The sequence below is a fragment of the Sebastes umbrosus genome, chromosome 4, assembly GCF_015220745.1.
Source record: "Sebastes umbrosus isolate fSebUmb1 chromosome 4, fSebUmb1.pri, whole genome shotgun sequence".
Taxonomy (NCBI): Eukaryota; Metazoa; Chordata; class Actinopteri; order Perciformes; family Sebastidae; genus Sebastes; species Sebastes umbrosus.
Genome location: NC_051272.1, coordinates 28020571 through 28047376, shown reverse-complemented (window position 1 = coordinate 28047376; position 26806 = coordinate 28020571). Strand labels below are relative to the sequence as shown.

The 26806-nt window shown below is 40.8% G+C and overlaps 1 long non-coding RNA gene across 1 annotated transcript; it reads left to right on the top strand.

Annotated features, from left to right (window-relative positions):
• On the top strand, nt 1–25602 carry LOC119487119. The gene is made up of 4 exons (XR_005206648.1): nt 1–11; nt 3628–3643; nt 18713–18717; nt 25452–25602. It is a non-coding gene; the product is annotated as an uncharacterized LOC119487119 (long non-coding RNA).
• Nucleotides 25603–26806: the final 1204 nt, after the last annotated feature.

The window sequence follows — 26806 nt, the reverse complement described above, 5'->3', positions numbered from 1 at the left end:
TGCTAAATGCAGTACCTCTGAGGGTTTCTGGACAATATTTGTCATTGTTTTGTTGTGTTTCCAATAATAAATATGAATACATTTGCATGAAGCAAGCATATTTGTCCACTCCCATGTTGATAAGACAAATCCCCCTTCAAGGTACATTTTGTACAAATAAAAAAAATGTGTGATTTGCAATTAACTATGGATAATCATGCAATTAATCCTGATTAAATATTTTTATTTATCGATTGACAGCGCTTATTATTGCCTGTCATTTTGATTTAAATTTTTAATGATAGGACATTTAATAGCATTCAATTTCCATTCATTCATTTTCATTTTGTAAGAATTAATGTACAGAACAAGTTTATAGATTAAGCATTTATAAGAGCATGAAATGATGAACAGAGATGAAGATCGTGCAGTCACTTTTCATGTCAACACCACACGAGGCAGATGAATGATTTTAGCCCTACTACCGCACCGGAGGATGAAATTACCAACACCACTTCAGTCAAAGTTTTGAAGTCAGGGAACATTTCTCCCAGGGAAGTGATCAGAAATCAGTAAGACTTCCCGATCCTGCAAGCACTAGCTTCCCCGGGAGGAAATTCATGCAGCATGCGCTGCTTCCAACCCTTTTTCCTAAAAAAATACGTTCCCATACAAGTAAACTGCATTCTCAATTACATTATGAGGGAAACATATTTTCTCCCGGATTACAGTAGCAGTTTTAAACACATGGATAACATAAATTGAAACAAAACAAAAAACGCAACAAAACTACTTTGTTAGGTTTAGGCAACACAACTACTTGGTTAGGTTTAGTAAAAAGAAATCATGATTAAAATAAGTGGACATTGACTTTTAGTGTCACACAGGACACAAACACCAGTCTCCTGGGTGAAAGTCTGGTGTTGACCCGTAGTGGTCATAGACGCGCTAAAAGGCCTCCAATCCGTAGCTCTTCAACGCGCTATCAGCACCTGCACAGCAAGGTCAAAATGACAGATGGCATTCAGATTTTTCCATCATTGTTAAAAAACTTTTAGTCAATGAATTGAAGATATTTGGTTAATGCGACCTCTGCTTTACAGTAACGTTGGACGATATTTCTTGGCCAACACTCCATAGACAAAGACAATATGTCAAAGGCAGCCCTTTTGTGTCTGCTTGTGTAAGTAATTTGTTATCATAGTATAGGGGCTAAGTCTTTCCAAAGCCCACCATCTTGAATGTCCTGTCATGTGGATGATCATGAAGAATGTCAAACTGTCCAGCAGGGTAAAGGTCACCTAAAAGCCAATCCTTTCTTTCTGTCTAAAGTATTGATAAAAGAAAATTTACTGTCATGCTGTGGAAAAAGGCTTATTAAAACATTATTGTACACTTGTCCACTGAAGGCAAATAACAGGGAACAGACAATGGACCTCAGAGCAACAAACTACGTGTCTGAGCTCACAGAAGGTCTTTTCTTACTGTCAGCAAATGGAAATGAATGGAGGTGTGTGCCTTATCTTCCTCATATAGGGCTGAGGCTGAAGTGCAGTGAAGTGGTGCTTACTCTAACACACTGTGCTGACTCCAACATTGGACCTCTAGGCTAGTTTTTAAAAAGATCATGTGAGGATATTGTATTAGCAGGGTGCACAGAGGGTGCCAGCTTTTCCTATGTGCTGAATTTAATGGATACCTTGTACATACAGCGTTTCTGTGTTCCTGTATTTGCAGGGCTTTGATCATTCGCTGTAATGATGATCACACAGCCAAGCTCCGTCTGATGTTATTTCATGTCTTTCCATCCTGAGGACAGGTAGAGCGGCAGCCAGATAGGGTCTACGGTTGCTGGGAACATGTCAGGTCTCTTTGGCTGAGAGTCTAATTAATGCCTAAAGTATAGAAAATGTCAAAACAAAATTTGGAGTTTCTTATAAGCAAAATGAATGAAATAATCAACGACTTTATTTGATCAAATGTCTTTTGCAAGATTTCACATACTGGTGGTAAACAACCAATCAGAGCCAAGCTGAAGTCTGCTGTCTCTGAGCAGCGTCAAACACTTGCAAACTCCGATCAAACGGTCAAACTAGGCAGTTTGCGACCCAGCCGCCATGTTGAGGAAATACCAAGCACCGCCCACCAGCACGAGCAAACTTTCTCATTTACAGTTAAACAGTACACTACAAGATGTTTCTGAATTTCTGGGTTTTTAGTTAGATGCCTGAAATAAGGTCTGTGGTTAACACAAGCTTAAGAGATTTTAAGGTTCTGTCCTACGAAATAAAATACGTCAGTAGATATCCCGCTAGTGAATTTTTAAGCTTTTACATGTCTTAAAAAAGGCGGTTGCTAACGAGTGGCTAAATGAGACTGCTAAACGTCATCACGCCGACTCGTCAGCCTTTACAGTCTCGTTTTGTATACTCACGTTCATGCAAAGATGGTGTAGTTCGTTTATAGCCTAACGTTAGTTTTTTACTTCAGCATTCAAGCTTCAAAAATCATAAAAGTGGTGTTCATTCGTGAAGATTATCTTGCTGAATAAAATGTGTAAGTATCATAAACGTGTGTTTGCCACAGAGTTTATTTTCTGCATTAATCCAAAACCCAATTGAAAAATCCCTTCGGCTTTCTGTCAAGCGATGCTAACTTCCTGGTTGGCCTACAAAAATACATCATCCCCGGAGCACTCTATGGTTGTATCATACTGGCCAAGAACAGCAGGTTCCTTCCTAATGCAATTCTAATGCTGAAGCCTCCTATTAGCTTCAGCTGAACTTTACAAAGCATTTTTCCTCTGAAGAGGACTATGGATTTTGTCCCCCACCACGCCCATTAGAATCACATTGACTGAACTTTTGCCTGACCGCCTCTTCATTCCTTTTGTTGCAGCTGTTCAAGTGCAACAACAATCTGCAGCACATATCATTACTTTTATAATAATGATATAACACACCATAGCTGAGGTCAGTGCAGCTGGGATGCAGACCTGCACCAGAGAATCTGTTGTTATATGAAGGGTTGCCAAATCCCTATATCTTCAAAGTGTTGATGTGTGTGTGATCGCAGTGAATGTCAGTGTGTGCAGCGGGGTAAAGGTCAAATCAAATCCAATCCTCGCTCTGTCTGAAGGGAAATTAAGATTGATTACAGATCATACAGGAGAGGTCATACTTCTTATATGTTTGCTGCTTTGTCACAAAGATGTCCCAGAACTATTATGGTAACTTATCATATTTAGCATGCTGATGTGGTTCTAATCTACTGTATTCCTGTACTACTTGTTTAAGGGTATACTGTGAGGTCCTTTGAGAACGCAGAGACAAACTGTATGTTTCTTCAGTTTTTTGGAGTCTGGGTTGATTACGGTCTATACTGTATATATATATATATATATATATAAAGTATATCTTTTAATCCTTAATCGCAATTAATCGCATGATTTTCCATAGTTAATCGTTATTAATCACATATTTTTTTCTGTTCAAAATGTACCTTAAAGGGAGATATACAGTATTTATTATTGGAAATCAATGAACAACACAAAACAATAACAAATATTGTCCAGAAACCCTCACAGCTACTGCATTTAGCATGAAAAAATATGCTAAAATCATAACATGGCAAACTGCAGCCCAACAGGCAACAACAGCTGTCAGTGTACCCATAGAACCTATTTTCATTCACATATGTTGAGGTCAAAGGTCAAGGGACCCTTTGAAAATGGCCATGACAGTTTTCCTCACCAAAATTTAGCTAAAGTTTGGAGCGTTATTTAGCTTCCTTCGCGACAAGTTGTATGACATGGTTGGTACCAATGGATTCCTTAGGTTTTCTTAGTTTCATGACAAATTATACAGACTTATTTGAATGGATGGCAACGTTGGTCCACCACTTTGGTCCGTACTGAAATATCATTTCAACTGTTGAATGGATTCTTGCGCCACCATGAGGTTCATATTTGTGGTTTTGAGACTAATGTTTTGACAATTGGATGAATTGCAATGATATTTGGTATGGGAATTCTTGCATTCCTCAAGATCAATTTTAGTAACTTTGGTGTTCCCTTAAATTATCCAATGGATTCTTTAGGTTTTCTTGTTTCTTATGATAGCAGTATCTTCACTCTAGCTTTAAAACTGAGCCCACTACAACCTCAGAAAGATCGATTGCGTTAATGCCTTAAATAATTTAGTGGTGCTAAAACAAATTTGCATATACATTATTATGTACATTTTTGACAGCCCTATATATACATATATATACATATATATATGTATATATATATATATATATATACAGTGTATATATATAGGCACATTTATTCTGTTTTGAAAGTGAAACGCATGTTAATGTGTGCATGGAGGCTACTGTAAATCTACTGTATGTGTGTGTGTGTTGCCGATGTCTGACAATGTGACCCCCCCCTCCAAATGCTGAATCTAAAGACTATCTAATCTATTCAGATTTGACTGAGTCCAAAGAGTACAAATTTGGTATATTTCCGTATAATTTCACATCATCCTTCCATCTTCCTTCCTTTTGTTAAGCGTGATTTATGCTTGTCGCATCCGCGAGGGGCGCAAGTGATCGCACTGCCAAAGTGACATCTCACCATCAGACATGGCCCCTGTTCGGCAGGTTTTCGCCCGTCCAAGACAACGGAGAACTTTGAGGAGCTTCGAGAATGTTTTTTGCTACGAGGAGAAACACGCACGGAGTACAAAAGAACCAAAGGTTTCCTCGATTCCACGTCAGCTCATGCCCATGTGACCGTCCCTGCGGAAAGCATAACCGAGGCTTTAGGCAGCCGTCCCTTTCACCCGCTCACCATTTTGCTTTCTGTTGCTCTCCCTGCATTTCCTTCCTTTCCCTTGTTTCATTTTTCTTGGGCAGCAGGCCGGCTGACAGCACGTGGCGACAGGAGAGTGCACAAGAAGCATGAGCCCATTTCCACACTTGACCTTGTGAAAACACGAAACATCTCTATCAATCGCTCTTTCCTCCCGCGGTACTTCCCCTCTCTTCTTCCTTCTGTTGTCACCTCTTTGTCATTTTAGGTCTGTCCATCTGTCCTCCCCGCTTCATCTTTCCCTTTCTCCTTTTCTCTTCTTTGTCCTTATCTCTGTACCGTCTCACTTTGCTTTAGTCCCTTCAGCTCTATCGTCTCTCTAATTTTCACCAACTCTTTTTTTTTTTTACTTCTCCTACATGCTTTGCCTCCTCCTCTCCTCCATCACTCTCCTCCCTCACACCTTCCTCCTTCCCCCTTTCTTCCCCTCTCTCTCAGCTTCCTTCCTTGTATCTCTCCCTCCTTCCTCTCCCCCACCCCAAGTGATGGAGGTGTGTTTTTATAGGAAGTGACAGAGTAAAGAGCTGTATAAAGGTTACAGTGGCTTCCTCTATGACACTGCCATATTACTTATCACACTCAAGCTCTCTCTTACAAACACACACACACACACACACACACACACACACACACGCGTATTATTTTCTCCTTGGGCACTTTGCTGCACCCTGGGACATCTAATAGGAGTGAGGGATTCTTATTAATTCCTACGTGACTCTCTCTCTCTCTCTCTCTCTCTCTCTCTCTCTCTCACACAAACAATTTTTACCAAGATATCACATACACGCAGTAACCTTTCTTCTCATATTTTAAATTATTATTGGTTGACTAATAGAGGCAAATAAAAATTGGGCAAGAAACAAACAGTATACCAAAAAAGGATAGCCATATTATCTTTGAAAAAGCCAAAATGAAATATATGGATTTAGATTGTTCAGGGAATTTTAAACCAAAAAAAGAAAATAAATAAGAAATCAAATTACAAGTTCCTGTCCTTCCTATTGTGGGTGAACAGCCCATAATTCTTCTGCCCGTCCCGGGCCTGGCTGGAAGTAGTGTCCCTGTGTCCCTCCTCTGAGCGACGTTTCCTCAGATATGTTCGACCCCATCACAGGAGTCATTAGTCTGACCCCTCACATGAGACGGGATTACCTTTGCTGTTGCTAAAAGAGGCACACGGCTCCTGCTAGCATTATTGCTAAGATAACAGGAGATTGTCTTTCTGAGTGTGGTAGCCACGAGGGAGAGCTGCAGCAAGAAGCAAAGCTACAGGAAGTAGTTAGGGAACAAAGTACCTGCCCTGCTGCAACAGTGACCCTGTTGGCACCATGGATGTGTTAAAAGAACTGGATACAGCGTTGGAGGCGGGGCCACGGTCATTCTTATGAGAGTTGTTCATTGGCGCATGAAGTCTAAATGGCTCGACTTCCGTCGACTTCCGTCGATCTTGGCGGATCTTGGGCAACTGGGATATGCGCAGTAGCGTACACTCGGTCACATGACTCGGTCACGGGGTTCCAACGTCACGCCGTCGTCACGGCTTGCGCATCAGCCTCGGTCTGGGTCTCACTCACATGAACGGAGGAAGGGAAATAACTCTGGATTTGGCAATTAGTGTGTTTTATAACTTTAACAACTTTTTTTTTTTTTTAAATAAGGGCTATTAGAGTGTTCGTACTGGGAAGTTGATTCCCCTCAAAAAAATGTATCTGCTGAGTTACAGACGTCTCTTTCCCAATGTAAGTCTATGTCTATGGTTTTTGCCTGTCGCCATCTTGTTTCTGTGCAACCAGAAGTGACATGAGAGGGTGGAGCTAAGCACCACCGAATGCTGAACAGGACACTTTCACAAACTGAAAACGCACTGTGAAAGGGTTAGTTAGCAATACAACCCAAAGTTCTGCCAAGGTATCGTTTCAACTGTGAATAGAGGTTACTGGCGACCCAGAATTTCATCCAGCGATATCTTTGTCACTTTTACTGCTAATGAGAAGATAAATGTACCAGTTGAAAGCTGAAGATCAGCTTGTTTGCCATTCTATCATGAAAGCAAGGGGGTGAACATTGACCCTGAAGTAACCATGCTCCTTTTATTTGTTTTTCAGGTTGTTCTGAGGTTAAAAGCATTTAAAAAGTACCCTTAAAAAATAAAGAGGGAAAAAAAAACATGTCTGTGATCTTCTGACATCTGATCTAATCAGCCTGAACCCACCTTGGAAAACATCAAGAGTCAGTTTTCTCCAACACTTTGGAGCACTCAGGCCTCAAACTAGTAGTGCCCTGATATCTATATCTTTTTATAACATATAAACCTACATCTGTGCCAAATGTGTTGCTTTTATCACAAAATGCGCAACTGTTGTGCCCCTCTATTATGGTCTATTTCACTCTAAATGGGACCATAATTTACTAAATGAACATCATGCTGTATTGAGAAGACTTGAAACTAGCGATTGAGACCATAAACTCATGTTTACAATGTTTACTGAGGTAATAAATCAAGTAGGGTCATTTTCTCATAGACTTCTATACAATCAGACTTCTTTTTGCAACCAGAGGAGTCGCCCCCTGCTGACTATTAGAAAGAATGCAAATTTAAGGCACTTCCGCATTGGCTTCACTTTTCACACCCGGAGGTTGCCCACTGCCAACGCTCCCTTGTGGACCAGTCCTCCAGCAGGATAGTAGTCAGGCAGCAACCAAAGTTGCCTTCCCCAGCTTTAAGAGAATTGGGTCTGACAGTAGGAATGTTAGGGACAGTCAGAAAACATGAAGTAGTAGTGAAAGATTATAGCTGGTAAACTCCAACCTCAATGTGACCCACTTGACTAGAGGACTGGTTGCAGTGTGAAGGTTGAGGTCAAACTAGCTTCATGGCGAGACGTTTGGATGTTGGCAAACAGTCCGGCTGAATGAACTGCTGACGCGAGGCTTGAACTGGCTGGCTTCTGTGTCAAAAACACTTCTTTTTGCTGTTTATTGGAGATTTACAGAAACTAAGTGAACAAACACTGGTGAGGTCAAAAACACACGCACACACAAACATGCAGAGAGATGCTGGAGCCCTCCAGCTTCTCTGTGTTGAGGCAGCTTTGACTGACGGAATACTATCAGATCATTCAACCTTCATCCTCTCTCTCACACACACACACACACACACACATATATTGGCTGACAGCAGAGTGATCATAAAGCCTTCTTAAATACGACAGGCCGCCGTATCCACCCACTATGCTGCCAGCTATGTGTGCGTGCTAGATGATTTTCTGAGGATTTCTGTGCGCCCATTCACATTGTTCTGGCGCACACACACACACACATGCGCTCGTCTTTTCTAATTCCTTACGGATTCTGTCTTTCTAATCTGAATATGTGAATGATTTTCAGCTGTGATAACTACCCTCTGTAACAAGCTCAATAACTGTCTCTTTGTGTACCTTTATCTCTAGAATCTGCACCTGTGTGTGTGTGTGTGTTCTCTATTCTCCCTCAGTCTTCCTGTCAGTCAGTCTCAGAGGGAGTGATGCTTGTTTGTCAGCTGTCAGACACACACGTGCACCCGCATACACACACACACACACACACACACACACACACACACACACACTCACACAGAAAAATGCAAAAGTCTCTGCTCAGCTGCTCCGGAGAGAAATGTTCTTTCTGACACACACTCCGAGAGGCACACACCCACATACAGTACATTTCAAACACACACATGCATTCACATAACACTCGAGCTCACACCCAAGCAGCTTTACACCATACGCCTCCGTGTACCTCCTCCGTGACGGCTTGTCGAGCGCGCTAATGGAAGCAACCCCACAGAAAAACAAGAGATATTCTTTTCTATTCAGTCTGTCAGCTACGTTTAATCCAAAGCTGCCGTCTTTTGAGGGCGCTGATACTTTTAGCATTTAGGGGTCTGCTGGGAATCTGATGCATGCCTGTGATTTTTACAAGTGGGTTCTTCAACAAATTGAGTTTTATAAGATGACTAGGCTGCAGATATTTTGTTTATGATTGTCTCAGTTTTCGAAGTCAATCTTTATTCATATCAAATGTGAAAAGTGCGCTTGCCCCCCGTGTATTAGGAGAGATTGGATTATTTCTGAAGATCGGCTCACCTAAAGTAAAACAGCTTCTCACTTTTATTTGTACATTTTACCTCTTTCTTTCTTTTGTCTCCCTCCACAGCTCTCTCTCTCACTGCCATCATCTCCGCTTTCTTTTTCCAATGCAGTGAGAAGTAATGATGGATATACTGTAGAGTTGTGCCGCTGCAGTGTATGTGTGAGTTTGTGTGACTTTGTTTATGTGTGAGCGATCACGTACAGGTATTTCTGTCATTGTGTGTTATGGGAAACAGAGTCTAATGTGTTTATAATTGACTCCAGCTCCAGCAGACTGGCTCAGTGGGCAACAGATGCCACAGTTGCTGCTGCCACAGGCTGTGTGCTATCTGAGTGTGTGTGTGTGTGTGTTAATATGTGAGAATATACAGTATACATGTGCCTGTGTGTCTGAGCACATTGGTGTGTAACCATATTCACAGGTGTGTTTTTGTGTGTGTGTGTGTGAGAGAGATGTCTCACCTGTGTGTAGAGCTTGATTTGCTGTACTAACTTGCTTCTTTTCTTGTCATCAATCTAATGTGTTTCCTTGTCTACAGAAGAACAGAAGTGTGTTGCAGCCTGTCTGGGATCCAGAGCTGGGTTTATGTTCACAATGCACATGCCAATTTTGCATGTTGGCAATCTGAGAGGCAGCAAAGGTATCTGCTTGAAAACATGACTTTTAATATCCAGTAGCTTTGTGGCAAGATATACAGTAGACATATTGCCTGTGACCAAGCCGTGACAGTATCTGCTCTCATCTTCTAGGGTGTGTAAATGATTGGATACACATTGTCGTGCAGGTGACTAGAAAATACGAATTTCTGTGGTCCCACCTTAAGCTGGGGACACACCATGCTGACGTCAAAGAACTAGTGGCGACGAAGGCCATGAGCTGCGTCGCCTCAAGTCGCCTTTGTTTTGGCCGATAAGATGCACTCGAACACACCACAAAGACTACAGTCGACGGCCGGTTAGCATGTACGAGGGATATACAAGCTGTTGTTATGATACGTACATGAAACAAAGCGCCGTTTGCTGACCATTATTACACCACTCTCACTCACCTCTTAGCTTCATTCCAGATGGCCATGTTGTTGTGAAATAATCCATGTTTTGGAATGATCAGATGAGATGAGGATGAAAAATTCAGTTTGCCCTCTTGACTTTTCTCGTTTGCTTTCTTTCCTCACGTCCGTTTCTCTTCTCGTGCACTGATTCATTTAAGCTGAACAGCCAATCACGGTGATTTCTCTCACCGACATCTCCGCCGTGCCGAATCAGATGGAAAAACTCTGATACAGGCAGACAAGAGCCGACGGTGCGGGACACACTGAAAAAGCTAGGCCGACGGACGCTCACCGATGGCTCCAAACAGTCCGGCGGCCGACCATCAGCTTGGTGTGTCAGGGCCTTTACAGCAAATGCTTTTTAGGCTTATGTCATGAAGCAGCAACTGTCACGATACAGGGAGCAGAACAGGCAGGAAGGACCCAAATACAGAGATGACCAGATTCTACGAAGATATTTAATTAACAAAAAGGCTTAAAAAACTGAGAGTCCGAGATGCAAGCAGGTAACAGGCAAACAAAATTCCATGCATGACGGAAGACGAACCGACAAAGAACAAAGGAACTGAGGTGGTATAAATAGCGACTGACTAACTTGGGAAGTGAGAACAGGTAAGGCGAGTGCAGAACTAATTAAGGACAGGTGAAACTGATCAGGGCGGGCAGACAATCAAAACACACAGAGGCAGGAAGTAAAACCAAACGTGACACATGAGGAGAGTGGCTTACAAAATAAAACAGGAAACACTAAACGAATACATGAAACAAGGAGTATAACAGAAAACCCCAAAACTTGGATACCCAAATCCTCTTCTTGACAAATCAGAACTAATAATAAACCACTAAAAATGTATATAATACAAGATAATCAAAAGTTTTAACAAAAATTTGAGGGCATCAGCAACAGGAGATGTAGTAGTTTTGTTGCCTAAATCTAACCAATTTGTTTCTTGTGAACATGGAAGTTTTTTTTGAAAAGATATGAAAACAAGCAGAAATTGACATATGCAAACCGGACGCTAGATGGGTACGCAGAGTGTCATAGTTTGAAGCCACTGACCAAGCTGTGGTATTTGATGAACTGAGAGTGAGAATGTGTTGTCTGTCCATTGCCTCAGTGGAGATCTACAGTACATAATTATAAATATAAAACCAAAGTTAAATTGGGAGACTGTAGGGATGGAAACTCTCCTATAATTAGAGTGAACAGAGTATGTGCTTATACTATGTCCAAAATCTTTGAATAACTCTTTATGATGGCGTTTATAGTGTGACTTTGAACACCGTCTATGACTGTTAATGCTCCTGTGATTTGCTTGTACTTTTAATCCAATAAAGCAGCTGGTTCATTTTCATGCTTGTATCTGTTCCTTTTCAAATAAGCCATAATAGCCTGGAGGCAGGAGAGGGGAGGTTTATTATAGCAGGGCTGATGGCGACAACAGTGATCCAGTGTTTTAATTACTAATATCTGGTTAGTCAGTATGGTCCTGCATTTGTTAAGCTGCTGATTCATTATCACACACTTCACTTTTGCAACTTCCCTCACTCTTGTCGAGTCATATCTCTCCCTCTATGCCTTGTTTTTTCACTACAGTTTTTCTTTTCTTTTCTTTTGTCTCATTCTCTTCACATTTCCTCTCTCTCTCTCTTTCTCTGGCATTCTCTGCTTGTGTACAATCTAGATTTTAATAGAAATATATTGTTTATGAACTGGAGACCATAATCAGATTTCATCCCCTCCTTCTGACCTCATTAGTATTGACCTGTCCTTCGGTGATGATGTCACATGCGTTGTAAGCTGGCCAATGATCTGTGGTTAAAATTGCTTTGTGTCTCAACACTTTTGTGTTCTTTCTCTTTCTCTCCTTGTGCACCAGCCCAGTCACACAGCAGTTCGTGAAATAGTCAAGAAATTTAATGTAATGATTTGTGTACATAGACACGAATTTCACATTTTTTTCGTGATATTAAGCACGAAATCAAATCGTATGTAATCCATGTAATTGTGAACCGGGAAATATAGAGAGCAGCGAATACCGCGTAGAGAACAGATCTGGGTGGATGGGTGGTTCAAAAAACACAGAAATTCCGCCCAGGAGACCAGTGTTAGTGTCCCGTGTGAAACCACAAGTCAAAGTTGATTTATGTAACTTCCAAACTTACGGTATAGCACTTCTCGTGTTATTTTAACCCAAACTGCAATCTTTTCATAAAACTAACTAAGTAGTTTTTGTCACGTAACTTCTATATTTAAGTAACGCCACATCTGGTGTTATTTTAACCCAAACCTTGATCTTTTCCTATCTATTGACTAGGTATGCCAAACAATAAGCACATTGTCTACTTTAAACTAAGTTTTAAATTCTAAAACACACTTTTTTACAAATAACTCCACATCGTTATCTGCATTAGGCACATCATTCATAACTAAAAGCCTGTGTGTGTTGTGCCACGCATTCAGGTGTGTGTGTTTGTGTGTGTCACGTTTCTGTGTGTCCTTTTTTACCTGTTGCTTTCTAAGGCGTGACAGGTTTAATGCCACTAAGCTTTACTGTGTGCTCTGTATCTGTGCACATGGACATTCGGTCTTTGCGTGAGTGTGCATACATGCGTCTCTACCATTTTTCAGTTTGTATGTGTGTATCAGAATCTCTTGATATTCATGTAGAGCTCTTGGTTGAGGTGATGTTCCCGCAAATGTCAAAAATCAAACAACTAAAGATCTACTTGTGGACAAAATCTCAGAGTGAAATTATTGTAGAATCACTGTAGGCAGCTGTAGCAGACTATATCTTCACATCTGTCATCCACTGACAATTTCTGACATCAGTGCAAGGAAGAAGGTCCTTTGACTAGACAGTGCTGATTGCCAAAATTGCTAAAGATCCCTCCACAAAGCCTTCAATAAACTTCTGCTGCTTGGAATGACTTTTCACCTCTGGCAAAACTATATGATCATACTTTTCTGGTGAGATGCTGTCAGATATTCTCACTCCCGACTCATCAAATACCGATGCTTGGTCAGTGGCCCTCGGCGACTGATACGAGAAACCCTTTAGCCTCTTTAGCGTTCAACTAACTCCAACGTAAACCCATTCACGTCATTATTAGACGTCAGAGCTAGTGATGTAGTATAGAGAGCGAGAAATTCCACTTAGGGTAGGCAGGGATGGAGGTCCGAAGGGTCAAACAAATGCAGGACTTTCATCAAGGAGATCGTTGTTTGTGTCCCATGTGAAACCATGTCAATGTTGACTTAATTTACCTTAGTTTTGTTATGTTACTTACGTACTTAACTGACGCCAGTTACGAACAAACATACTTATTTTACTTAACAAACATGTTTATTTTAACCTCAATCACAATCTTTTCTTAAGCCTAACCAAGTACTTTTGTTGCCTAAACCTAACAAGTAGCTTTGTTGCATATCTAAAGCTAAAAACTAAGTAAACCTACATTGGAAGTTTATTTTGAAAAGAGACACATGCATGTAACGAGTGGAAACTTACACCCCGTCCCTAACACGTCCAAAACTGACGCTAGAGGGTCATAATATTAAGCATAGGGCCACTGACCAAGCGTCAGTAAAGACATTCTCACTCCCAACTTACATGCCACCACTTGGTCAGTTGCCCCTCACCATCGGAGACCGACGCACAGGGTACCCATCTTGCGTTACTTTTGGAAGTGTCAGGGACGGCATGTCAATATACACTCATTACATGCATAGTGTCCTTTCAAAATAAACGTCCGTTTACACAGGAAGTTAGGTTTAGGCAACACAGCCACTTAGGTAGGGTTAGGAAACGGTCGTGGTTGACGTTAACTTCACTGACTAACGACTGACGTGACAAAATAAGTCAACATTACTTTTAGTTTCACACGGTAAACGAACACCAGTCTCCTGTTTGAAAGTCTTGTATTTGTTTGACAGACCCATCCACCAACTCTCCCACCCACCCTTAGCGGACTCTCACGCTATTAATAATACGTCACTTGCTCCGACTGCCGAATAACACCGTGGGTGGGTTTACATTGGAGTTAGTTGAAAGCTCAGTTCGTCACATACTGTTGCTAAAGGGTGCCTCCGTGTGTCGGTTTCTGATGCCGGGGGGCGTTGCCCAATCGGCGGTTTTTGACGAGTTGGGAGTAAGACCGGGTTGGATAGACATCAACCAGGAAAATGGTAATATCTAGAAGTTAACATACAAGTTGCAAAACTCTTGAGAGATAGATAGAGAGAGTTTTCGCACGTATTCACAACTTGTTGGTTAACTTCTTGACAAAACCACTCCAAAATAACCTGCCTGTTTGAGAACAAGAAACTCTTTGATTTGCCCCAGTAAGACAGATGGAGACACTTGTCATTTCTGATTTCTATGCAGTTTAACTAAACCTGGTCAACGTATTAACTCCAATTCTCACAAAGGCAACATTCTATCTGTTACTGGGAATATATTACTGTATTCAGTCACACTGTATATTACATAATGTGTTCCATTACATGTATCTCCATAAAGAAACATATGCATGAGCAAATGGAAGCATCATTACGTGTGTTACTTTGTGTGTGTTTGCTTGCAAAGTCTAACTTCTATTGTAGCAGTGATGAATGTATGCAATATGTGCGCATGCCAGAGGGCTTCCATCAGCAGTGTATGAAAGCAAGCTTCAACATGATTCATTAGAGAAAGAGGAGGAAAGAAACTGTGAGATGAAAGAAGATGGAATGAAGACAGGTAGAGCAAAAGATGATATTCTGATGAAATGAAGAGGACGGTAAAAAAATAGAGAAAATTGAACTACAATGTAGAGTCATTGAAGAAGAGCGAGGAGGAAAAGTGGAGCGCGGAAGATGCACGGCAAGAAATAAGAGAGGAGGAACATCTGACAGAAGAAGAGAGAGTTTGAGGAGGAGAGATGCGGAGAAAAAGAGGTGTGGAGAGGTGCAGTGATGTACCAGGAAATTAAGAAAATCCCTCAAAGGAAAATGAAAGGCAGAAAGCCTAAGTTGAATTGTAAAGAAATTATTTTTATGATGAACCTGATAAAACCAGACATCAGTAACTAACTAGCTCACAGTGGAGTAAAAAAATCTGTTTTTATGGGGATTTAATTATATTGACTGTAGCAAAACAAAATACCTCAATCAAAAAACATTTCCTTTCAATCAAAAAAGACTTGCAACTCAATTTAGACTTTAAAGGTGCTATGTGGAGTTTTTTATGTACTGTAAACAAAAAAAATCATGTTCAGTGTTTCTCACCAAAGTATCCTTGAGGTTTAACAAATGTGTTGAATGCCTTCATCATAAAACATTTGTAGAGCTGATGTTTGCAAGCTTGCAATGCTGTTCTTCACTCTCTTTGTTGGCGCATTGCTACATTTCTTTGCACATTTCTGTAACTCACTGTTGATCAGCACAACAGAGTGAACCCAGCAACGGGAATGTTAATCACATTGACTGCATGCTTGCGGGCGTGCAAAAATTCCACAGGGTACCTCCGAAGCTAGGGATGGTAGAGTTGAGAAACTAGCAAGAGAACGCTAGATTTTAAAAATTATCCAATTGAAAATACGAGCCCAATGCTGCCGAATCTTTTCCAATGAAAGTAGCTATAGCAGCATTAGCCCCAGAAGTCTGTAAATCTAGTGAGAAATTTGCAATGTTGACAACACTGACATCCCGTCCCTTCAGGCCTCCCTCCAAAGCCACTCCCCCACAATTACCATATGAATGTAAACGTATTATAAAGAATGTAAACAACAAACTTGGCTATGGAGAGGCAAAGACCCGCCCCTTCTGGTGGACCATCACGGGACCTTAATTCAGAAAAAATATGAATGGTAGTCGACAGCGAGAGACAAATATTATTTTGATCCCGTCTGAATTGCGCCATGAATCCTGTGTGTTTCATCCTGGGATGTACTCACACGAGCAACGGGTCTCGCTTGTTCTTTCGTCTCTGGATAAAACGCATCAGGTAAGATAATGTTTTATTTGTGTGTTTGTAGTGTTGGTGACGTAGATAGCACGAGACAAGAGATGTAGTTCACTGAACAGTTTCACACAAAACTAGACGCTGCTACGACAAACTGCAATTTTCTTGACTTGCAAAGTGATCTTTTAAATTGACAAACATCATATGTGTGATTCATGCCACAATTCAAATGGTATCAAAAGAATATTTTTCTCTCGCCGTTAACTACCGTATATATTTTTTTCTGAAATAAGGTCTAATGGGACGGACTTGTTATAACTCACAGCTGTCAAGCTAGCAGCTTGTGGAAGACTTCGGTAACGTGCGATGAGTGCAAAAATGTTTCGACCCGGCCGTCATATTGAGATTAGTTGAGAAAATACCAAGCACCGGCAACAGCCAGAGCAAACTCTCTAATTTTACAGCCAAACAGTTCACTACAAGATGTTTCTGAAAACATTTGAGGTGAGAAATAGGCATTACAGTAACAGACTGATTCATATTTGATCAGCGCTGCCTAGTTTGACTGTTTGATCTGCCTCCATTGAATGAACAGCCAACAGGAACGCTCTCTCTCTGAAATGACCTGTGATTGGCCAAAGTCTCCCGTCACGGGCTAGATCTTTTAAAGCCTGATAACAGAGCAATGAGGAGGTGCAGAAGTCTAGTTATCTCTCAGAACATTTGAATTAAAATATGCTGAAAGGTTATCATGAAATTTTTGCCCAATGATGCCAAAAACATTCTGCCTACTGCCACTTTATGCTAAGTACCAGGCTGGTGAATAAAGAGAATACCGATGCTGTGTATTTGAGTGCATATTGTTTTACGCAATACAATAAAATTACTAAAGGTTTAGGCTAGACATTATACATGAACTGGGGCGCACAGGACTCGCAGAAGGCACCATATGTGCTTGAGAACATCACTGAGGCAGAAGGAAGATTGTGAGCGATCACCTTTGGTGAGCTGCTGACATCGCAGGCGTCACCCAGCAATAGTAACAAAGAGTGTGTGTACGTGCTTGACCCGTGTGTTGATCTGTCACTGTAAGTGATCTGACTTCTCTGCGCTAGACTGTCATTGTGATAAGATATAATACGATGTGTTTGTGTGTGTGTGTGTGTTCCCCAGAGGCAGATAAGGTCTGTTTCCAGGTAGGTGGCATGGCCCACAGTGAGTCCTATTATCAGCCTGTCATACACATTCACATCTACCATTGGACACACACACACACACACACACACACACGCACACACATACAGCACTCCTCTAACACACTGGCACAGAAACGGTAATCTGTCCCTTGACACATAAATACACACACAGACACAAACACGCTGACAAAGATGGATACACAGACTATACATAAAATATAGTAAAGAGGAAGTGAAAATATGAGAGAAAAAAAAAGACAAACAAGAGTCAAAATAAGTGAACCATCATCTCTTTTTCTCTATATTTCACTCACACATACATTATTCCTCGCTTTCTATTCTCTGTCTCTCGGTGTGTCGGATGCTGGGTGTTGCTGTGTGACGGTGCTCTTAGCTCTGATTTGTTCGTGCGGATTAGACAGAGCGGTGTGTTAGCTGGTGCTCAACACAACACACACACGCCGACACGTACACACCGACACAGAGAGTGGCAATTGGTTAGACTCCCCGAGGTTCAGTTTGAGCGGGCTCATCCTTCCAGAGGTCATTAACCAGTCCTTGCACATATACACACACACACACACACAGGATGCACAGATTAAAACCTGCATTCACACCTTCACACATCCACGCGGTGTTAGGCACTTGAACCTGCTAAGGGAGGTGTCAGCTGTTAATGCAAAAAATGAATTCTAGACATTGCATCCGCCGTCACTTACCTGTGACATTGTGAACCCTGGTGTCTGCGTGAGTTGGTTACAAATAGAAAGAAACTGACTCTAGACAGAGAGATGAATGTCGCAATTTCCGTCAGATTTTCACATCAAATATGTGATTAGCCATTATTATCACCTTCAATTGAAGCAGCAGCAGGTAGAATTAGAGCAAATTTGATGAAAAAAAGTTATTTTTATGAAACGGTCACTACATCCTGACAGTACTGCATGAGACAGGTAATCTGAAAAAAATCATGTGCCTCCAGTGTCCTCCGATGGTCCTAATGATATCTGCAAGATTTCACAGACTGGAGGAAAACAACCAATCAGAGCCGAGCTGGAGCTTTACCATCTCTTAGCACCTTTCAATCACTCGCAAACTCTGATCAAACGGTCAAACTAGGCAGCACTGATCAAATACGAATCAATATTTTCTGTTAATAAAATGTAAAATGTTTTCAGAAACATCTTGTAGTGGACTGTTTAGCTGTAAAATTAGAAAGTTTGTGACCCGGCCACCATGTTGAGATCAGTTGAGGAAATACCAAGCAACGTCCACCAGCCGGAGCAAACTTTCTCATTTTACAGCTAAACAGTACACTACAAGTTTTCTGAAAACATTTGAGGCGAGAAATAGGCAATACAGTAACAGAATATTGATTCATATTTGATCAGCGCTGCCTAGTTTGACCGTTTAATCAGAGTTTGTGATTGACAGCTGCCTCCATTGAATGAACAGCCAATAGGAACGCTCTCTCTCTGAAATGACCTGTTCTGAGGGTAGACTCTGCACCATTTCACACATTCGAAACACCACACTTCCCCAAAAGAAGAAAGAGTATATAAACACTCAATGAAGATTAAATATGCATCAAATCTGAATCAGAGTTATTGATTTAAATTGACAAAGTAACTCTAAATTTATTGCACCCATAGTCCCAAACACAATAACAACTCTCCAATATATAATAACCACAACTGCGCAAACAAATATTGTTACTGGCAAAAAGGTAAACAAAGGAATAGCCCCGTTGGAACATGACAACTATAATTATACCAAATTAGTTTTACGAACGCCACACAAACTGGCACAGCACAGGAACTCACTGAATCCAAAGTGCAGACAAATACCTATGAACAAGAAAATAATCTAGCAAATGTCAATTTTTTTAAGTCCACTTGGACATAGAAAACCTATGATCCCAATAAATCCCAACTGGAGAGACAAGTATATCATCAAATGTGTGACATATTGGCGAGCACCGACCCTGAGACTCACATTACCTCTTCAAAAAGTCAGAAGTCTGTGTTTTGCCCTCTGCACTGACAGAAAAATTCAGGTTACCCTGATAGAGTCTTGACTGAGAAGGTGAAAGAACAAGAGTTGGAAGAAAAAGGAAGAGAAAAGAAAGTGAAGGAAGGAGACAGAGAGACAAAGTCATTATCTCCCATTTTCCTCTGTAGATGACAAGGGTAAAATAATTATTATCACACAAACAATAATCTGTCTTTCCTGTGCCGTCTCCCCTAAGTCGCATCAGTAGCTCCAGGCAGATAATATACTGGACTGCCTGAGATGCATTTGAATATTTCTTTGGCAGGAAATCACATTACTGGCTATTAAAAAGTAATTATTTGTACATAAATTCCCTGCAAGTTTGAGCCTAGTCTTGGCAGATGCCTCCGTGTGTGTGTTTATGTGTGTTTACTTATGTGTGTGTGTGAAGTTCGATGCTAAGGCAGTTAGCGTGTGGGGCGTTGCAGTGTTGTGCTTATTAAAAACGCAGACAGCCTCTCCATCATCAACACCACACACACACACACACTCATACACACACACTTGGTGTCACTGAAACTATATTTCATAGGGTAGCGCGTGATAATGTAATTACCAATACTTAGCATAGACAGTGAGAGAGGGAGGGGGCGCAAAGACAAAAGGGAAAAGAGAATAGAAAAGAAGACGGATGGAGAGAGATGATAGAATGAGACAGTGCAAGAAATGAGGGAAAGTAAAGGAAAAATCAGGAAAAAGCAAAAAAAAAAGTAGAGAGATAAAGTAATGGATGTGAAGGAAGAGATGGACAGTGGCAGAAAGATGGAGGGCAGGAGTAATATCAGAAATCCACAGCACAGCAGTATAATTCAGTTGGGTGCTGTTCAAACACAGGCTATATGAAAGAATGAAAGTGAACAAAGGGCTTGCCACACACCAGATATGTCTTGATATTTATCTAAACATTTTCTGTATGTGGAAGAGCGATGAGTGCATTTTACGTTTGCTTCATGGGGATAGTCCAGAGCTGAGTTTTTCATTGGTGGCAATAGAGAGGCAAAGTTCCTCCCGTTCCGGTGAACCCCATGGGGCCTTATTTCGGAAAAAAATATGTCCGATAGTCAACGGCAAGAGACAAATATTTTTTAATCCAGTTTGAATTACGCCACATATGATGTTTGTCAATTTAAAACATAATTTCGCGAGTCAAGAAAGTCGACAGATCTCAGTACTGTTCACAATACACGACTTGCTGTCTTGTAATCGGGAGTCTTTAAGGCATTATGGTTTTCACACAGACCGGCGACAGGGGGTCACACACTACAAGATCTTTCACCTGGAGGAATCCCTGATGAAGTCTCCAAACTATGTTTAGTGACGAAAACACACGCAGAAAATACACAGCAAATGATGTGATACCATACGTGAGACAACGATTGGCACGTGTTCACAAAATAGCAGATTTCTATAGATTAATTAATGTTTATTCTTATTCATGACTACAAGAACTTGGCACACAGTGCTGAACTGCATCTCAAATTAATCTTCAGGTTCTCAGCTTTCAGAAGATGTACACCACTTCTATGTGGCATATACTGTTGACCTGCTATCTCCCCCTAAAGACCCCCAGTACCCCCATAACAAAGACAAAAACGGGTCTATTATGGGTCTCAGAGAGTTCATTTATTTCAACTGTGGTCTTCCAGGAGGACCCTGATGGAGAGGTCCAATTGGGTCCATTGTGCTAAACGACATCCGTTAATTTCCGAAAAGTGATTGAAAATACAGTTCATGCACATACTGTGTAAATGTGGTTCAAAGAGTGTTGGGGATGTGAAGGGCCAATTATCCAGTCTGGGTCCCAGTTGGATCATCTGAGGTGCTGTGTTCAGTAACAGTATGTGTACGACTACAAGGTGAAACGTGCATGGCAAGCTGTGTTAACACCACAGAGGGCAGGGAGCAGACTGTCATGTCTATCTGCAGCTGAGCCAGAGGCCTCGACATGAAGGGTTAACACAAGTCATGTCACAGCAGTGTAGCATGACTGACCCTTAGCCTGAAGTTCCATTTCACATCATCAAGCCACCAAAGAGTGATGAAGACAATATTACCTGTTTACTCTGTCGCATTTTTTAATTCTAATGATTCAACTGACATTTGAAAAAGTAATGACAAAATGGTACACCTTGTCTCTAATTTGCCTCTCTCTCTTCCTGCTGTTTCTTTTAACAAATAACGCCGCAGCTAAGTGGCGAGAGGTTAGGATGAGCTTCCCCTGGGCATTAAATACCAGGTGAAATTATGCACATTTTCTTTTAGTAAATCAATGTAACTGATCCATATTAATAAGTTTCTCCTGCACATTTGTGCCTTACCTTTTGCCACTCCTGTAGATCATGTTCTCTGTAAACACCACTGCAAACACTCAGAGCCAGCAGGCTGCGTTTATGCTTGACCACAAAATTGTTCACCAGAGGATGGAGAAAGAATACAGTTCTCTTGTCTATTGCCCCGCCATGTACCATAGACATTTTTGCAGACACACTCACACATGTAACAACAGTCAAGTCATGTGTATGCAGTCCTATAAGTGCAGGTTTACCAGTGGGCAACTCCAGGGTCTGAAAAGTGAAGCCAATGTGAAAGTGCCTTAAACTTGCATTCTTTCTAACAGCCAGCAGGGGGCGACTCCTCTGGTTGCAAAAAGAAGTCTGATTGTATAGAAGTCTATGAGAAAATGAGCCTACTTCTCACTTGATTTATTACCTCAGTAATCATTGTAAACATGAGTTTATGGTCTCAATCGCTAGTTTCAAGTCCTCTTCAATACAGCATGATGTTCATTTAGTAAGTTATGGTCCAATTTAGGGTAAAATACACGATAAATGTCTTTGAACTTTAACCCTTTCACAGTGTGTTTTCAGTTCTCATGAAAGTTAATTCTTACATTTTGTTCGACTAAAAATGTCTTATTCAGTGTTCGGTTGTACTTAGCTCCACCGTCTCGTGTCACTCCTGGTTGCAAATAACCAAGATGGCAATGGCCAAAATGCCGAAAAACATTAGTCTACAAACGGGTGACGTCATGGTGACTACGTCCACTTCTTATATACAGTCTATGAGTTTTACTCACCAGACAGATTAAGACAGTAGATATGGACAGGTTGTGCACAGCCTGTTTTCTGTCTTTGTCATTAGATGTTTTTTCCATCTAGATCTGCCTCCTTACAGTAATGGCTTTCATTAAAGTTTAATTGCTGGTTTACTCTGGCACTCTGACTTTGGCTTGGTTTCAGCCAAGCTATGGGTCAAACTGACGCTGGATTACTGCTTGTCTGCTCGTGTGTGTGTGTGTGTGTGTGTGTGTTTTGGACTTTGGTGTCCTTAAATGTCCTTAAAACTTGTTATTCCTCTGGAATATTCCGGCACTGTGTAAATATAAGTAATTCAGAAGATGCTAATGAAGGATTTTAAATGTTGGACTGCGCTCCCTCTTTTCTCATATCTTTGTGTGTGTGCATGTGTGTAGTGAGAATAAATGCACTAAGAGCATACAGAAGAGGCTAGCAAGGGGCAACATGGATGGAATTACAATTAGAAAGGAAGACAGCATGCAATGAAAGTGGGACAGAGAAAAAGTGAATGAAAGCAGCAGAAAGACAGAGACAGACCGAGAGTTGAAGCTGGCACTGCGTATTACCCAGGGTCCTGTTGGATATCATTCAGTTTGGAGACATAAGGCTGAGTTGGCATTGCTTTGGATGAGCTCTCAAACAGCCCCAACTGAGGGCCTAATGCTGCATGAGAGCTGAACTTTTATGGTAAAAGTCCAGTGTTGGGCAAGTTACTCAACTAAAATGTAATTAATTAGCAATCGAATATTCCTAAATATTGCAAAAAGTGATTACATTACTTTACTAACTACTAAACATCAAAAATCATGTGTTACATTTATTTGTTACTTTAGTTATCAGCACAACACAATCAAAGGACATATTCTGTATTTAACGTGTACAAATAGAAAATTAGACTTTATGGTTTAGCACAAAAGCCAGCCTACATTTTGGAGGGAATTATTACCGACCATCAACAGCAAGCTTAATGCTAGCTACTGTGATGCAGGATGAACGTATACAGAGATACAGCGTCGGAGGCGGGTCCCATTGTTGCTCAGTGGCGCATGAAGCAAAAAAAGTTTGACTTCCGAGTATAAAATTACCCGGATCTTCCTCCTATCTGCGATCCACATCCATTGGGCCCAGAGTGCAAGCACACTAGCGTTTTCCTTTAACCCCGCCTCCCAGTTGCTTGGTCTCTGGCTCATTCACATGTTTTGAGGAAGGAAAATAACTCTGTATTCGGCTATTAGAGCATTTTACAACTTTTAGAACCTACTGTTTTAAATAAAGGCTATTTAAGTGCTTTTGTTTTTTTGATGATTTACCTCAAAAAAAAATATGATCAGCTGATTTACAGACATCTCTATCCAAATGTAAGTCTATGGGGAAAAGTCTTGTTGGGCCCAATGACATCACATGACAGAGATATTGTAATTCCACTGTTAGACTACTATTTAAACTTTGCTTAAAAGACTGGCGCTCTTCCTGGGGGCTTGCTCCAGAATCCCCAAATGTAGCTGTTAGAGCCAAAACTTTTTGTTATGGTTATGTAAATATAAAAAAATAATTTAATTTAGTTATATTGTTTGTAAGCAAGACATTATAGGGGTCAAATTATTTAATTATAGTTTATTTTGTTTGTTTTAATTGCATAGTATCGGTAGAGTCATAGGAAAGGCGTTTCCCATTTAGACCGCACCATATATTCAGGTGCGGGCTTCCCTTTGTGTGTGGCAAGCAGCAGAGCAAAACGTTTTTTGACCGAAGTTTTTTTTTTGAAAGATTAAACACTGACAGATATGTTTCACTTCCTCCAAGGTTATATCCGCAAACGTAGTTGTCAACTATAGAGTTTTGCTTTATTTATTATATCTAACAGCCAAAATCTTTCCAGATGGAGGTCCCTGAAGCAAAATCTTTTTTAATGTTTATCAATTTAGGTGTCCTAGACTCGAAAAAGGTTGAGAATTGCCTTACACTACTCGTTACTGTAAAAAGTAATCACATTACTGCAATAAAAGTTATGAGTTACCCAACACTGAAAGTCACCTCTTTGTGTTTGTCTTGGTCAGTAATATAGAGTTAATGTGAAAAATTTGTAAAGATGATTTTAATGACCGTCATTGGTTTCAGTGTCCTTTCTATGTAAGTTGCTGTACTAACATCAACATGTTGAATCTTGTCACCAAATACAGAGAATCAAAGGTGGAGTGGAGAAAGGCTCATGTCTAACACTAACAATGTAGTGTACAGTATTTAGAAATAACCTGGCTTCCCAATTATAGCTGGGCATCTGGCACCTGGTGCTTCTACTGTCTGACTGGGTCAGATGAGCTGATTGGACACAGGGGATGTATAGGGTTACCAAGGCACACACACAGGGACATACAGACAGATGGACGGATGGATGAATGGAAGTGGACAGATGTATTGAGACCTTGGCAAAGCCTCAAGGGGAAAAGCAGGGGCACATTGAGACTGGCTCTGTTTTGTAGACTGGCCAGTTAGGTCTATAGTTCACGGGGTGGGTGGCTGACTGGCTGTCTACATGCAGTGTACACTTTAGGTAAGGTTATGTTTAAACAAAGCCATTCAGTGACTATATCAGAGTGGGTTTCTCTGTAAGTTGAAATGATTTTTAACTGTTCAAACTGTTCTACCTTAGAAATATGTTTAATATCTTTGCATGCTTACATTTGCAAGCATGTGATGGGGCGCTCCAGTACGAAAGGCCTCCGGCAAAAACATTTGTTATTCATGTTTTTGCCTGAAATGACAACACTGGTAAGGACGTATTCCTCCTCATCCCACATTCAGTGTCTTACCTGATGTTCTCAGAAATGCCCAAGCACAGAGCATCCTTCTCTGGGGACAGAGCAATTGAATGCGCTGATCGGTTTGTTCTGGCCCTTGGAACACTGGTGCCTTAATAAACCTTAGCCAGAGCTTGGCTTAGTATGAAGGTGGGACAACACGCTTTTACCATATACTTTATATAGACCCCTTTTCTGTTAGTAAACATGACGACTTATTTTTGAATAGAATCTTTAGAACAATTCTCTGAACACATAAGTGAACACTGGCTAACAAGTTTTGTTGGAGCTGAGTACAATCAAATGCTGAATAAGACGTTTTTAGGCAACTAAAATGTTACAATTAACTCAATATGTTAAGAAAAAATTGCCGATGTGTGAGTGCGTAAATTAACAAACTTACTAATTTAACGGAATACTCAAAAGTCAGATATATTTGTCTAGTTTGGGCAGTGATATAAATAGCTTTCAAAACAGAATAAAAGAACAAATTACACTTCATTATACCCTTTGGATAAGATGTGGCGTGTATGATAATCTCAGCCTTCTTTCAGCTGCGTCCCTGACTCCGGTGGTATGAAACGGACTTGAGAGAAAGTAAAAAAATTAAATATAAAACCATAATTCAAAGCAGTAAGCACCTTCTTCGGAGCTACCTCAGTAAGAAGTGAACCACCGTCGTAAAACGGAAAACCCAGCGTTAAACCTGAAGTTACCTCGCTAAGCCCAAAATCCTGCTTCGTAGTACAGGCCTCTGGTGTCAGGTTCATGTCTGTATTTGTACATTTGTCAAACAAACTGCTTGCTCTGACACAAAATGCCAGCTAGCAACACCTGGAAGCATTGGCAAAGAATACTGGGTATTGTAGTGAACCTTCAGAAATGGTCTCAATTGAACTGTGAATGGGGAAGATTGCATTTACAAAATTGAGTATATGTATATAGATGTTGTTAGTCCAGACGGGCTCTAGCTTTGTACAACCTTGTACAACATTTTGTATCATCTATAGAGTGTGCGTACATGTCCTATTGGCAGACCACCAGTTTATGTCAGGTGGTATTTGGCAGGGTACCCAGCAGTCTGTTTATCAGATTACACAAGAGTCCTTTGTCATCTTCAAACTTGGAGTGACTTCACAGATTTGCCTTTTTGAAAGTCCGTTCAGCAAAATGTATCTCTTATATGCTTTGTCACTAACTCGCCAAAACCACATTCAGCAATACATGAACGTTTTGACTATGCTGCATGGCAGAATGTTTCTGATCAGCAGTGCAGTGTTTGTATCAGATTACTGCAGAGACCGGGATGCCTTTCCAGATAGTGTCTTTAAAACCTCACTCAGCAGTGTGTGTGAAGTATATGCACTGTCCCTCGGTCCTTGTGCCAACACGGTGCGGGAAAATGTGATAATTAAAATATTACATCAAATTAAAGAAGTTTTCATTCAACTTTATGGTTTGCACTTCACAATCTTTGCCGTGAGATCGAACTAAAGCTGCACTCAGCACTAAGTCTGATTATTTAAATTCCTTGTCATCCCATTCATACTCCGTGCCTAGCTGACATGTTTTGCTATCAGTACTGCGGGTTATGTGTCAGATTACAGCATAATCCTGGATGACTTTACCCATTTATCTTTAAACCCAGACTCAGCAATGTCTTTTTTACTCTCTGAACTGTCATTCAGTGTGAATTAGGCCACACATAGCAATCCC